The 12,014-nt window shown below is 31.4% G+C and overlaps 1 protein-coding gene across 19 annotated transcripts in view; it reads left to right on the plus strand.

Annotated features, from left to right (window-relative positions):
* LOC106874729 (uncharacterized) overlaps positions 1 to 12,014 on the plus strand; it is a 1,612,306-nt gene that overhangs the window by 1,334,871 nt on the left and 265,421 nt on the right. The window lies entirely within an intron of this gene.

Genomic DNA, 12,014 nt, shown 5'->3' on the forward strand with positions numbered 1-12,014 from the left:
CTCTCTCTCCCTCTCTAACCACAAGTTGATGATGATCAAATATGCAAAGTGACTTTACCTTGCTCCAAAAGGTAGCTGTAGTTGTTATATATTGTTTGCATGTCCAGTAGGTACCTACTAATACTATTTATGTATTAACAATGTACTGAGAGTGAGACAGAAGAAACACTTCAGTGACTCATTATGAAAACTCTCATATAATTTCACAACAGCCCTTCAGACAAACAAAAAAAATATATATTGTTAAGCTATAGTCACTGAGGAATATGCGTCTAAGACCAAATAAAAACAAAGTACTTGTTAGTAAATAGTCACTTAGAACTCAGCTTTTAGTTCTTATGTACACTAATACAAAAGAGTATTCCTTGCCAAGCTTGGTCCAGAGACTGGTGGCTGTATTTCTTAATTGGTGGATAAATAACTATTGTTGATGATTTTAAATACATATTCATCAGTTACATATACATATAAAATTTTACTCTATAGTTGTTTTTATTTGGTTATGATTTTTAATTCTATACAACAATATAATTCTTCCTAAATTTTACAGTTACCTTACCCTTTTCATTTTAGTTTAATTTCAGTTAAGCAAAACTATGTTTTTTATGTAGTCTAAATGTATGACTTCACTTGATAAAGATATGGAATTTGTTTGGCATTCTCATAGTTAGACAGGTATTTTAATTTTCTCCAGAGTCAGCACTGTCATATCTAATTAATACATACTTCTTTTGATTAAAACAAAGTAAAAATGCACATGACTGTTTACATGCATGTGTGTGTGTTTTAACAGTAGTTGCCTTTTTATCTCTCTTGCATCAGGTGAGTGGATCTACAATTCTAAAAACTAATGTCATCAGTTTAACACTTATTTTCAGGTCTTCTTTGGTTTTCTATTTCTGGTTATTTCTATTTCAAATTTGTACAGTATTTTTTCACCCACCATTGGCTAAGACCATCATATGGCTAAGACCATCATATGGCTAAGACCATCATATGGCTAAGACCATTAATATCTGATTGTATTCTTAAAATCACTTACTTTTAGCTTACTGAGAAGAGTGTGAGTCTGTGCATTACTTGTGAATATCATTCAAGACACATTAAGTTACACAAAAGACAACTGTCTTTTTATGGATATGTGGTGTTAAGAAGTTCTGTGTAGTGACAGTAAAATGCATTTATAGTTGCAGAAGGTGAAAGAGGATAAAAGAATAAGGTCTCAGCATATTAGACCCCACAATGATGATGACATAAAAATGAGATGATTAGTGATACATGTTTTTGCAAATATATCTAACAAATTGATGTTAAAACAATAAAAAAATGCCTATGATAACAGCTAACAAAATAGTTACCTGTTCAAATGTTAGTTTAACAATTGTAGTGAACACCTGGGTTGAGTTTGATGAATCTGGTTGCTTTAGGCTGTCTTTTTTCACAACTTCTATGATTTCTGTTAACATTTAGTGGTAGGAGGGGCATCCAGCATCAAAAGCAAATACTTATTCCATTATTATGAAAATGCCCTAAACTGCATAAACTCTCACCCATTTTAACATGGAAAAAATTAATGTAAAATGTGTGCATATGCATATGATTTACTGTAGACTGTAGAATACAACATTTGTCATTTAGCAAACTATAAAGTAGAGATGGCTTCCACTTTTATACACAAGTAAAGTGCTGGAAAACTGCTAAATGCTTTGAAATGTTAACCATTGTTGGAGAGTTAACTCTGCCATTATTTTTACTACTTTACATTTTACCTTGGTCAAGAAGTTATTCAAAATGTAAACAGGTTTAATCTAATGGACTTTGTATTCCCAAACTTTACAAATTTCTTAACTAAAATATTTATCTATGAAGAAGAATGTTTGTGTACATATATATATATGTATCAGTGATATTGTATATGATATTGATTCGCAAATAACTGGTCAGAATGTTATTATTGGTGTTGCACCAACCATTGCACCTTGACCATTCATGGCTTTTTAGACATACTGACTCGAAGTGCATGACCTATTTTATGCTGGAGGTACATAGAATCTAAGTTGGCTCAGTCATGGTATAAAGAAATGGAATGAAACATCATGAAAAATATTATATCATTTTTTTCAAGAGTTATTTATCATGGGTTGGAGTGTTAGCCATGAGTAAAGTGTGTAAGCTAAATGTGTGTGTGTATTGTTCCATAATTCAAAAATAGATATGTCCATGCTGCCAAAATGAACTTGCACTCATGGGAGCAGCATCCAAATTTAGGAAAGCAACCAGTCCGTGTAAATCTTTTAGAATGATTTTACTTTCATCTAAGCATAGCTTGCACCTTATGCTTCTATGCTTCCATTCAGATGTGGCCCAGAATGTTCCAGCAACTTCCAGTTGATTTTGTGCACTCTATTACTTATGATGAGTGTGCTTTTTTCTGACGTATGGACAACTAAATCATAATGTGTGTGTGTGTGTGTGTGGTGTCTTTAGATAATCTGAAAATAATATGTGAGCATGTTGATCAAATCATGATTAAATACTGAAAGGTTGATCTATTTGACTTATCCATTATCACCTCAAAAATATAGAAATATAAGTATAATTCTCCTAGACAGGGCAGTTCTAAACTTGATATTTGGTTTGTTTGTTATATCAAGCAAAGCCTTTACAATCTGATGTGCAATTTTTGTTTATTGTTTTCTGGAGTAGTACTAGGTTGAAGCTTTGCAGCCCCTATTAATTTGAAACAAACTAATAGAAACATTGGCTTTCCAGTATTTCAATTCATCAACATGAGTAATATTGCATATAGCATTCATTAAAATAGTAATTAAGTATTACAGTGATATAACATTATGATAGGGAATAAAAATTTATCCAAACTGCAAAAATATACACATTGTGGTTCACTACTGTTGCATCAATCATAATAGCTTAGATCTCATAAATGATTATTTTCCCTTAAAAATATTATCTCTTTATGATTATTTTTCATGCAACCATATATATATCTCATTGTTGGCTCAGCAGAAAAACAGCATGTGCAAACTTCCCTTATACCATTTTAGAGTTTCTTTTATTATTATGTTACCTGTAATGGTTGAAATGCATAAAAACACAAAGGCTTTTATTGTTTCTCTCTAAACTGCTGTCATTCATATAATGAGTGAAACACTTGTGCAAACAGTCTGTTATAGTTGATATTTGTACATTATTTCATTGTGGGAGGTAGACTATTGTCTACAAAGAATAAAAGACTATTATACAATTTGTGGATGTTTTCATATTTCTCTTTGAAAGCTAGTCCGATCAGATTAACAAGAATTTATTGGGAGAGAGTTTGGTCAAAATACAGATGTTGTAGTTTTATTGAAGTATTGAATAAGAATTCTCTTTACAAACACACATGAATGTCCATGCATGTAAGTTTTTATCTGAAATTATTATAAATTCTAGTTTGATTATGCCTCCCCAAAATATAGCTTATGTTTTTTTTTTTGTGTCATTTTCAGTATATTACCTGTAGTTTATAATGAGTTCAAAAAGATTCAACAATTGAAAATTATTTCTTTTTTGTACTTTGAAACACTTCTTAAAGTTATTTTTCTTTGTGTGATACAGTACATTGAAAAGAAAATGTGTACATGTTGTGTGGTAACTTTTTGGATCTTAGTACAAGTGTTTTGTTGGTGGACGGACAACTGTTGTGTTATTACGTGTCATGTTAGCATTGTCTAAGTTCTCATTGCTGTGTATTTGGTGTCTTTGTGATATTATATTTAGTTGTAGATTGTGTATCTATTTTATGATTATATTCATGTCCTTACTGCTTTTTGATACTGTCAGTGATTTAAATTACATTTCTGTATAGTTTTTGTTTTCTTTTATTGTTTTATGTAATATTTGGGTTGTTCAAACACAAATTTCATCACCTTATTTGTGGAAAATGATGTCAATTGTCCTTGACCTGCTAAGTGTTCCTTGATTCTTTGTTAATAATGTTGATAATTTTATCCCCAATTTGTCAAATGCTCCTAGATGTTTCATTAATAATGTTGATAGTTTTACCAACTTCATCATCTCTTACTACACAGTTTTTTGTCTGTAGAAGAAAAACTACCCTGTCTTCTCTTGATTATTGTAAAAGAAGAGCTAAGGCAGAGATAATGGCAATGTTTACTCCAGCACCTAGCTCAGTTTTATAAAGAAAATATACTAATTTTATTAATTTTTGTTTTTAAAATATTCTGTAAAATATTGTTGGTATGTGTTCAGAATTTGAACCTGATTAGAGTTGTGATTAACACCAATTCTAGTTTGTTGAATGAGTGCTCCTTTGTGAATCTTTTGTCATCTGAACCAATAAAAAAAAAGAAGCTTATGAGTCCAAAAGATGTGACCATTTCCCCTTCATTTTGTCTGTACATGCTGAGCCAAATGACTGGAGTCTTTTCTTTCCTCTTTAAATTCATGCACTTGTTTGGCTAAATCTATTCTAGTAATGTGAAGGAAATTGAAAGATTTTGCAGCAGAAATAGTGCAAACCTTCCGTCAAATATTGCTCTTTTCATGGAAGACCAATATGTATTCATTTGGACAATTTTTGTCTCCATTTGCATTTGAAATATTCTTAATATGAGATTTTTGCTGCACATTCTAGCATACAAATTTTGCTAATATCTCATACTTTTTTCTTTATTGTTAATAAAGTTGTTATGATGTCTGTTAACTCCTTTACTCATTTACTTTGGCCTTCATTAGGAAAAGGGTTTTTAGGAATAATTGTCTCTATCAGGCCTGTGAAATCTAGTTTAGGCTTCAGTTCAGGCTGCAACACCAGATGTTCTTGACACCTCTGAGCCAAGGGCTCATTGTAGGCTGATAAGTTGATAATAACTTGGTTGTCATTATTAACTGTCAGAAGGGTGATATTATCATAGCTTAATCTTCATCATGTCTTAATTTGCATGCTGGCTTTACCATTAGTTTTATTTTATCAGTTCATAACTTGTGAGATAACTTATAATTCTAATGATCTTTAGTTTTTTTATGTATCTATTCCAAATGGTACACAGTACACTTTTGTTATCTAACACACATTGTTCCTTCTCATTATATATTGAGACCAATGCATGCACATACTCACAGATCCTCTCATACATGTACTAATCAGTACCTCTAATAGCCAGCCTTTCTCTTTGTTTACAGTCAGTCTCTCCTGTCCATATTGCATGCAAATTTAATGGATCTTACTTGTTCTTATCCAGTTGCTGTAATGTTACTTATCACAGACATGTCACATATCTTTAGTATCTAAAGATGATCATCACATAGAACTTAAATTCACAAACCCCATTGGTTTTTATCTCTTGCATTAACTAGATTACTATGTGCAGGATATGATTATTTTCTTGTATATTCACTATACATCGTTTTCCTCTGTTCTCTGTTTGCACATCATCAAGAATGACTACATTATTGATTTTTCAGTACCTTTTTCCACCAGGTGTACCAGAAACAAAATTCCTTTATTACTGTCATGATCAGCTTGAAACCTTTTCATTTAGGCTTCTGATATTCTATAATTTCATGCAATCTGATTGGATAGGAAAATGTTAACAACAAGGTTAGGTATTGAATTTTCTTTCAGTTTTTCCATTGATCATCAATCTCTATCACTTTCTAAGTTGACAAATGTAGAATACAATCGTTTTCTATTTTAGCTGAGACAGGTTCCCATACTGTCTTTCTGCTTGTGGTATAAAATACATTTGTAATGCATGAGTTTTTATTTTTAACACAAAATTCTACCATCTTTATAACTTCATCTTATTTTATTTTTGTTGTTGTTGTTGTTATTAACTTTATTATTTATTTTTTGTTTATTTTTTGTTTTGTTTCTAAAGCTCTCATACTTCTAACAACATTTAACAGAAGCAGTTTAATATTATATTGACATCTCAATGACAGTGGATACCCTACTACTTAACTATCCTTATAATGTGATTATTTAAGTCAGTGCCCAACAGCACTGATTCAACTGTACTTGATCCTGAAGTTGTTAAATGTCTTCATTTCTCTTTTCTGCATTTCTAACTATTTTATTAATTTATTAATAGTCAACCTTTGTGATCACTAATACAAACATTGTCTGTTATATGTATCAAATATTTTAATATATTTCTATTTTCTTTCATGTTTTATTTTTTTATTGCAACTCATCATCATCATCATCATCATCATCATCATCGTTTAACGTCCACTTTCCATGCTAGCATGGGTTGGATGATTTGACTGAGGACTGGTGGACTAGGTGGCTACACCAGACTCCAATCTGATTTGGCAGAGTTTCTACAGCTGGATGCCCTTCCTAACACCAACCACTCCGAGAGTGTAGTGGGTGCTTTTACATACAGTCAAAATAATGTGTGCACTAAAATGCTTATTTAACCTTGATTCTTTGCAGACAATTTCAAGTCATTTATATAGAGGTTTACTTTATGTTGTCTACATCTAATGATGTATATATGTCCATGTTTTAGCTATTCATAATAGCAGTTTTAAAATCAGTTATATTACCACAAAAAATAAGGAAGACAAACTATCACCCTGAAAAATTCCTCTATTGGTCTAATACCTCCTACCTTTTCACCAGAGTAGTGTAATTTTGCTTTATTTCGGCCAGCTGAGAGTCCCTGCTACTCTTTCCTTCTCTAAGCATGTTAAAATTATGTTCTCTAAGCATGTTTATTATGCTAAAATTAGGAATCCTGTCATTGTACTTTTTATTAATCAATCAGTTCTGTGTAATCCTGTGATCTTGGAGTATTAATTTATCCTAAATACGTATATCTTTCCTCTGGTATCCTTTCTGATAAAGCGATGATGTAATCTATCTATCTATCTGTCTGTCTATCTGTCTGTCTGTCTATCTGTCTGTCTGTCTGTCTGTCTGTCTGTCTGTCCATCTATCTGTCCATTTGTCTATCTGTCTGTCTATTTTTCTGTCCACTTTAGCTATTATAACAGTCAGTTATATTTTTTGAAAGAGACAGGTCATTAGTTAAGGAGCCCACAGGTGATACATATTGACCTTCCAATTTTTATCAGATCATTTTATACCATCTTAAAAAAGGAGAGTCACATTGCATAGTAGGAGGGTTACAGTGGCTATACAAAAAGATGGAATAATCAGGACTGTAATGCCTTTGGATATAGATCTGTTTGATCTAACAGGGCCAAATACCAACAATATGTTGTTATTCTAATTGTTAGCTGTATTTTCTTTTTAGCTCCCTTAAAGTTTTCTGTATGACAGAATATTGTTTATTTTCCCAGATATTTTTTCTTATAATAAGAAGTGAATTTTGTTTATTACAAACATTCTTGTAATTCTTCAATACCATGGGCTTTCCTGATCATTATTTTATTACAATTTCATAATAAGCTGATGTTTTGTCATAAAGTCTGCTTGTTTATTGCTGGCTGTATTTTCTGCAGTATTTAGCATTTTTTTTTCATTGCTCTATATTTTGTTCTAATGCTGTTCACATTCTTCAGCATTAAGGGTGACCTTTTCATTGTTCCAGTCCATGTTTATCTTGTGTTAATACCACCTTTGTTGTATGCAAAACATAATTCTGTCTGTTATATTGTGTGTCCTATGCTGCAATATTTCACTTCAGTTGTATGGGCTATGAATCCTTACTTAAGGTTACAAGTTTTTAGAATTTCAAGAAATCAAGCACTGCAATGATTCTTGTTCTATTCTGATATCTCTGCAACACACTTAACTGCTAATGCAATATTTTGAGGTTATTGTGATTCATCTCTTTTACAAAGAGTTTAATTTTTGTTAGTGATTTGTTCATCTTTCCAATTTCCCTGCTATGCATATTCAAAAGCATTTAGAGGCTTGTTCATCTGTGTTAGATGATCAAGTCTAATGTAGTATTAATTTTGTCTGAGATTGCATTCAACTTTTGTTTTACACATCTTTACTTTTCCAAGTTCTTAATCTTTGAAATTTTCCTCTTTAACTATGTTCTGTTTTTTTAAGATATATTCTCTTTTGTCACTTCCTAATTTATCAGTAGTCAGTTCACCTTTCATCCTAATTGATTTCTTAGGTATATTATCTAGTTTCTTACTATTTTTCATAGTTCAGTTTTATGTCATTATTTTTTTATTGTTACTTTTGCTTTCTTATTATAAAAAGTGGATTTTCAGAATTAGTAGAGTTTCAAACAAAATGCCTTGCAGTATGTAGTAACATTTTTGCACCTTCTGGGTAGGAAGCTTTTCTCCTTACCATGTTGATAGTATAGCTGTTAGTCAAATACCGTGGCAATTTGATACACTATTCCCTACTCTAAAATTCATTATTTCTAATAATTGTTTTAAAATTTCAGCACAATGTCTTATTGAACATTTGTTTCAACAAGAAATCTTATTCTTAATTTTCAAAATGCTGTTTTTGATTATATTAACAGAGTAGTTAGCAAATATTTATCATCATGGATAAAGCTTTCACTTTTACATCAATATCCATGGACTTTGGTTTGGCTTCAGTTCAACTTACTATTCAACTTACTATCACCTATCAGCATAGAAGTATCATCTTTTATTTCCTCTGAGACACAACACTCTCATCTCATATCTGTGTCTCATCTTTATATTCCATCTCTTTAGCTTACTCTTTTTACAACCAGCAATTATTTGACTTCTTCTAATCCTACATCAGGGAAATGTATTTCAACTTACATCTCTCTAATGCCATAATCTTTGCTGACTTCATTGCACACAAATCTCATTAGCTCTAACCCTATCCTGATACAATCAAAGATAATGTGAATGTGAAATAGTTAGACTTCCTCAACTATCTTCACTGTTCAGCGTCTTTATACTTACATGTATCCCTGACTATCATAGCAACTACTATAGCATCCTTGACCTCTTCCTCATATTTTCCCAGCCATTGCTGTTTCTGCTTTCATCATAGTATCTGAACACAGCTTAATCAACAGAAACTACATAATCAAAACACAGTCGTTACCAAAACACAATCGATACCAAAGAAAATATCTTGTAGCAGTAGCCTCTTTCCCTACCCTTGAATAATCCTTTCTACTACAGACTCAAAGCCTGAAATTTTGGGGAGAAGTAGTCAATTACATCAACCTCAGTACTCAACTGGTACTTATTTTATTGACCCTAAAAGGATGAAAGGCAAAGCTGATCTTGGCAGAATTTCAACTCAGAATGTGAAGACAGATAAAATACTGCTAATCATGCCTGGCATGCTAATGATTATTTTCTACTCTAGGCACAAGGCACGAAATTTTGGGGGAGGGGGCCACTCGATTAGATTGACCCCAGTACGGAATTGGTACTTAATTTATCGAACCTGAAAGGATGAAAGGCAAAGTCGAGCTTGGTGGAATACGAACTCAGAAGTAAAGACAGACGAAATACCGCTAAGCATTTTGCCCAGCATGCTAATATTTCTGCCAGCTCACTGCCTTCCTATTCTTGAATAATACCACTAAGACTCTCACCTTCGCTTCAAATGACAATCTCACAATTAATGATTAGCCTTCATGGTGACCACATATGTGTATCATTGAGTGGGAAGTGCATTCCAAAAACTAGGTTTTCTCTTCACGATTAGACTCTACAATGCAACACCTAGAGTATTCTTCACATATCTTGGATGTAACAGCTACTTCAGATACAGATTTTATCCTAGATATTTATTTTATAAAAATAGCCATTCAGTTGATGAACAAAAGTTCATTCACCAACTCAATCAATAACCCACTGAGATGTTATTCTTATCTCTCTACTCTTCCACTGTCATTATAAGAAGATATGTTCCTTCAGTCTAGCTAACTATGAACCACCTCTACCCAAGCCCACCTTATGTATGGGTGTTATCACCTCTCGTTAATCCACCTATGTATCACCCAACAAAACCCATATTGGTTTTCCTCAAAGCATCTTTTGCGGGGCTGCTATTTGCTGAAAACAGAGTCTCTACTCATATATTTCTCTACTTATATTCCAACAGAACATCAACTACATTGAGCTCATAGACTTGCGGGAGGGAAAACCAAACATTTGCTTTAAAATAAACATCTCAGCTCTTCTAAAGACAAGGTATTTCTCACAGAAAGTACTCAGTAAGTTTATATAAACATAATTCATGTAATCATTTATATAGCACGTATAGAAAATTACATGACATAAATCAGAAATGACCTCAAGAAATCCAATGACACTGCATAGAGAATAAATTCCTGGTTGATACGCATACTGCAAATTTTCCCATATATGAATGTACCAAAAAAATTTTCCCATGTATGAATGTACTGATGCAACATGTGAAGAAAAGGTAGTCAGTATGTAGTCCACATTCAAGTTATATCAAACAAGCCTAAATATGGATGGGTTACTGTGAACATTTCGTCTCCCAAATTTCAATCATACATGTGTGTTTGTGTGCTAATATACATATATATATATATACACTTATATATACATAACATATATATATATACGTAAATACATATATATACATATATATATATACATATATATGCATAAATACATATATATACATATATACATATATATATATATACACACATATACATATATATATACACACATATATGCATATATATATATATATATATATATATATATATATATATATATACATATATACATATATATGCATACATAAACACACACACATATAGTGGAACAAGTAAAAAGAATACAGAGAAAAGCAAAGATATATACATATAATTAGATGATTTGATGTGTAATTATGAAGTATAAAATTCATTATTATGAATCATTATGGAGGTTCATAGTCATGCTGGTATCGTTAGAGCTGATCACTGAGTTTGAATGAACACCAGTTTCCAAACAGTGTTTGCTGTAATAGTACCTGAGGGAAAAGATTCCATGCAAGGGAGGTAAGCTGTTCTGAAAGTCATGCAATTAAGGTAGACAAAAATACTGGAATATGAACGGTGTATGAGATGTATGGAGATTAGTGGGATTAAATATCATCCACAATTCAACATGAACAAAACTTTTCACTCAGGTACTTATTAGACCCAACACCATTTGGAAATCAGTGTTCATTTAAAGTCAGCGATCAGATCTGATGATACCGGTATGACATTGAATCTCTATAATGATTCATAATAATGATTTTTATACTTAATAATAACACATCAAATCATTTAATTGTATGTGTATCTCTTTGCTTTTCTTTGTTTTCTTTTTACTTATCCCCTATTTATACCACGTGTAGTCTCTTTGAAACCTATTCCTATTATATATAGACATATATATATATAGGTGTGTGTGTGTATATATATATATATATATATATATATATATATATATATATATATATATATATATATATATATATATATATGTATATATATATGGGTGCCAGTTGTTGAATTTAGTTCGATTTCGATTTCACTTGCCTCAGAAGGTCTTCACAAGCAGAGTTTAGTGTCCAATGAAGGAAAGGTATGCATAAGTGGGCTGGCTACACCCCTGGATTATGGTCTCACTTGGCTTGCGGGAGTCATACATGTGCATATATATATACATATGCATATATATATATATATATATATATATATATATATATATATATATATACATATGTCTACACATATGCATACATATATATACTTATGCATATATGTATCCACACATATACATATATATACACACACACACACACACACACATTTATATATATATATATATATATATATATATATATATATATACTCACACACACACATATATATATATATTCATATATATATATATGTATATAAATAAATAAATGAATCTACAGAATATAATTGTAGTTTTTAGTTGGGGTCTGCCTACCAATCTTTGTTGGTAACTGACAATGTGATTACATTACTTGTTTCTTTTCATGGTCTGGCATTACATGTTTACTACATGGCATT

Source organism: Octopus bimaculoides, chromosome 3, assembly GCF_046866305.1.
Source record: "Octopus bimaculoides isolate indiv1 chromosome 3, ASM4686630v1, whole genome shotgun sequence".
NCBI lineage: Eukaryota > Metazoa > Mollusca > Cephalopoda > Octopoda > Octopodidae > Octopus > Octopus bimaculoides.